The sequence below is a fragment of the Colobus angolensis genome, unplaced genomic scaffold (assembly GCF_000951035.1).
Source record: "Colobus angolensis palliatus isolate OR3802 unplaced genomic scaffold, Cang.pa_1.0 Scaffold206, whole genome shotgun sequence".
In the NCBI taxonomy this organism is placed as follows: domain Eukaryota; kingdom Metazoa; phylum Chordata; class Mammalia; order Primates; family Cercopithecidae; genus Colobus; species Colobus angolensis.
In genome coordinates this window covers 4,980,639-4,985,609 of record NW_012115222.1, presented here as the reverse complement: position 1 = coordinate 4,985,609, position 4,971 = coordinate 4,980,639, and positions in this window count along the sequence as shown.

Here is a 4,971-nt window from a genome sequence, read left to right as displayed (position 1 = left end):
GCAGATCACTTTTGCCTGGCCAACATGGTGAAACGCTATCTCTATTAAAAATACAAAAGTTAGGTTGGCGCGGTCGTGCACCTGTAATCCCAGCTACTGGGGAGGCTGAGGCATGAGAATCATTTGAAATTGAGAGGCAGAGGTTACAACGAGCCAAGACAGTGCCACTGCATTTCAGCCTGGGTGACAGAGTGAGACTCTGTCTAAAAATAAAATAAAATAAAATAAAATTCTTGCTTGGCAGACCTGTGTACAAATCAAAAAGTGCTTGTTAAATATCATCATATTGGGCTGGGTGTGGTGGCTCATGCCTGTAATCCTGGTGCTTTTGGGGGCTGAGGTGGGAGGATTGCTTGAGAGCAGGAGTTTGACATCAGCCTGGGCAATATGAAAAGACCCCTGTCCCTACAAAAAATAAAAAATAAAATAGTCTGGCATGGTTGCATGTGCCTGTAGTCTCAGCTATTCAGGAGGCTGAGGTGGGAGGACTGCCTGAGCCCAGGAGTTTGGGGCTTCCATAAAACCATGTACTGAACATTCTGCTAACCTGGAAGATTTCAAACAAGCAAGGAATATAGACTTCACAAATGTGCAGTCTGGGGACAGGAGCTAAGATATAGTGGATGTTGAACAACTATTAGCATCCTAAATTTTTATCATGCACTGAGGTTTTCCCAGTTCTAAAATTTTGTTTCTATAATTTTGAGGATAAAGAAAATAGATAAGCTTTTATGTCATATTTTATGGCACAAATCTAAGTACTGCTTGGGAAGATTAACAATGATGATAATGATTAAAAGTTGATATTTTGGTTTCAAAATTGTTGCTAATGATTAATTAGGGTACAAAAGGAAGAATTTTTATATTTTTCCTTCCATTTTGAGAAATACACAACCCAAACTTTTCCAGCTTCTTTGGGCTTTCTACTATTTCCCAACAGCACTTACTTAGGATAAAAACTGAGCATTGTAAACTGTTCTCAGTAACTATTTTAGTTATATTAATTATCTTAATAGCTAACTTCCATTTGCATTCAATCAACAAGTATTTTGGGAACCACTTACTATGTGCAAGCCACAGGGAATGCAAAGACAAAGAAGAAGAAGTCCTTGTTGTTCTACATTACACAGATCGACTTTATTATATTTATTGTGATCTTTAATGAAAAATACTAGTTGTGGAATATGCTCAGCCTACTCTTCTCTCTCTTGGGATAACAAAAACATAGGGCATGATTTTCTTATGTGTCCACATAAAAGAGCCACAATATCTGTGGCTTCTCAGAAGCCAGAAGCTGCTCTCGGACCATAGTTTCAATATTGGCAGGAACTCCTCTATACAAATGACTTCCAAATCCACATCCCTAGCTTTGAACACTTCTAAATTCTAGTCATAAATCTCCAACCACTTGGTGGAAATGCACTTGGATCCTCTGTTCACCTCAGCTGAACTTGACCATAAACTGTCATCATCACACCCCTACTCACAATAAGCCTTTTTTTTTTTTTTTAAATGGTGAGTACCATCATTGCTGTGTTCACCGAGGATTGAAACTGATATTACTGTAGATTCCTCTTTCTTCCTTTTACATCGTGATCGGTCTGTCAGTTCGTACTTCATAACATCTCCCATATTAGACTCTTCCTCTTGACTTCGGAAGTCATCACTCTAAGTGTAAACCCTTATCATCTGTCACTTACCTTCTCACCTCTAGACTCTCTGTCTTCTAATCTAGCCAGCCATTATTTCCATATTAGTCTTTGAAAGGTGCTACTTAGATCTCTAAAGCCATTTCCAGTTCAAAGATATTATTACGTTTTATATTGTGTAATTCCAATTGATTTGTTTAAAAGATTTTAACTGACAAAAATTATATATATTTATTATGCACATGTTGTTTTGAAATATGTATAATTTGTGGAATGACTGAATTGAGCTAATTAACATATGCATTACCTCACATACTTATCATCTTTTTTTTTTTGTGGTGAGAACAGTAAAAATCTGTTTTAGCAATTTCCAAGACCACAATACATTGTTATTAACTACAGTCACCAAGTTGTACAATAGATTTCATGAACTTATTCTTCCTAATTGAAATTTTGTATCCTTTGACTAATGTCTCCCCACTCCCCTCCTCCCTGCAGCCCCTGGTACACCATCCCACACTACTTCTATGAGTTCAACTCTTTTAGATTTTTACATGTAAGTGAGCTCATGCAGTATTTGTTCTTCTGTGCCTGGCTTATTTCACTTAGCATATTGTCCTCCAGGTTCATCTGTGTTGTTGTTAATGACATGATTTTCTTCTTTTGTAAGGCTGAATAGTATCCCATTGTGTACATGTATAGCACATTTTTTTTTATCCATTCATCTGATAATGGACACAGATTGATTCCATATCTTGGCTGCTGTAAATAATGCTGCAATAAATATGGGAGTACATATATCTCTTCCACACTGATTTCATTTCTTTGGATATATAGCCAGAAATGGGATTGCCTAATCATGTGGTTAGTTCTATTTTTCATTTTTAATATTTTTGCAAACCCTAGTTCTAATATGTTATAATTCTATTATTCTTCTACTCAAGAACATTAGAACTTCTCTGTTATTTAGAAGATTAAGCCCAAATTGGCATTCAAGGATTTCCAGAGTCTGGTTCTAGCACACATTTCCAATGCTGTCTTCTGTTACACCATTATCAGGATCCTCTGCAGCAGGTTTAGCAGTGCATTCATGCCTTAGTACACTTCCATACTTTATTTATCTGCTTTGTTTTTTCTCTGTATCCATGCATTTATCACCTGTCCAAGCTAAGCCCTGGTATCTTTTTTTTTCTTCAGTAAAATCTTCCTTGTCTACTCCGTTTGTAGTGATCTCTCTATTGGCTGTACCAACAGCAATGTCTATGCTTCTCTATGGCTTTGCTGCATGTGTGATGTTTAAATTCTCCTGTTTAAATGGAGGCTGCCCATTATTTTCTATATCCCTAACTTCCTGCAGATAAAGCAGCTCTCAGTAAGTACTTGCTAACTAGCCAACTGAATGAATGATTTAGTAAATGGAGAATGAATGAAGAGTTGGGACAAGCTGACTTTTGACCACTGAAAACTTTAAGAATGGCATTATGTTCTTCCCAAATGCTTACACTGGACTCTAATCAAGTCAGGAAGAAGAGATCATCTGTCCCTCTGGAAGAAATTCGAGGCTGGGAAAGTTAGTCAGGAAATTTCTGTTGGAGTGCCCAAAGGGCATATGTAGTCCTACATACTTATGAATCTCAAGTCTCTGAATATTTTGTGAAGATTGTAGACATTTGCAGAGAGATAAAAAGATTTCAGGATTTGCTTTCGTTGTCTGGAATAAATGGAAAACCAAAGGTTTCCAATTTTCTTTCCAGACTTTTGGGAAATGCCTCTGCCTTGAAGGCACTAAGCTTTCCTCTGCACTGGGTCAAGAGGCTTTGTAAAATATTCACTGACCTGTATTGGATGGTTATCATTAGAACTGTCAGCTGCAGTGTGGGATGCCACATTCTTAGAGGTGTTCAAAGGCTTGGCATAATTAGGATTACCTTGGGGTTCGGAGCTAAGAGTTTATCTGCCCAGATTGGCACACAAACAAGTCCACAGAATATTTAAAGGGCCTATTAAGTAACTTTCTATATGTAATGGAACTGAGAGGAAAACTGATAAATTCTGTATCCTTTTTTTTTTTTTTCTTTTTTCTTTTTCCTTTTTTTTTTTTTTTAGATGGAGCTTCATTCTTTTTGCCCAGGCTGGAATGCAGTGGTGCAATCTCAGCTCACTGCAACTTCCGCCTCCTGGGTTCAAGTGATTCTCGGCCTCAGCCTCCTGAGTAGCTGGGATTACAGGTGCATGCCACCACATCTGGCTAATTTTGTATTTTTAGTAGAGATGGGGTTTTACCATGTTGGCCAGGCTGGTCTTGAACTCCTGACCTCAGGTGATTCACCTGCCTCAGCCTCCCAAAGTGCTGGGATTACAGGTGTGAGCTACCACACCCGGCCAACTCTGTATCCTCTTTACTGATAATATTATGTACCATTTAGGCTTGTACATTTGTATGGAGTAAGCATGATGAAATATTAAAAAGTTATTCATTTTATTTTAAGATTGTTTTATTGTGATGTGGTTAAAAAGTGAAATGAAGAATTTGTCTGAAGACCTTCATTCTACTACTAATCAGTTAGTTGTGTACATTATTAAGATATTTTCCCTTGGCCAAATTTTCATCACCATCCCCTGATTAGGAGCTATGTGATTGTTGGCCAAACAAGTTGACTTTGTAGAAGCTCTAATTACACAATTTTCTATAATTGGTATTCTATACTGCAGTAGAAAGAGGACTTCCTTTTCCCCTTTGCATGCTTCTTTTTTGTGAGTTGGAGGAACAATAGAAGCCTTTTTCTGACACTGTGATGGTGGTTTAGTGTGAGGCTGGGCTTTCACAATAACCAAAGAATAAATACACCATTTCTGTGTTCTCAGGTAGGTATTCTGAGCCTGAGAATATTCCTCTGTTCTTTTTCTTAGGAGGTTCACTGAAGATCAATGTTTCTGAGACTTGCTTCTATTTCTTCTTTAATGCTCAAGCAGAAGTCTCATGTTTACTCAGTCTTTCCCTCAAAAAATACCCCCTGTAGAACTGTATTACATTTCCTAGTCTTTGAGAATTTCTAGGGCACCATGACTTCTAATGAATCTTTGTTAGTTTTAAACAGATGACTACTTAATATCAGTACCACAATGGTGACAGAGGCACCTTGTTGAGAAATTCGTAACATCAATAAATGATTAAAGATGAAAGTGGGTTACTAAAGATGAGCCTTTTGACCAGAAATCACTCATTCATTTAACAAATGGTTTCTGAATACCTACTTTATGCCAAGCCCTATGTTAGTAACTGGGGATACACTGGTGAACAAGGTAGGAAGATTTTTTTTTT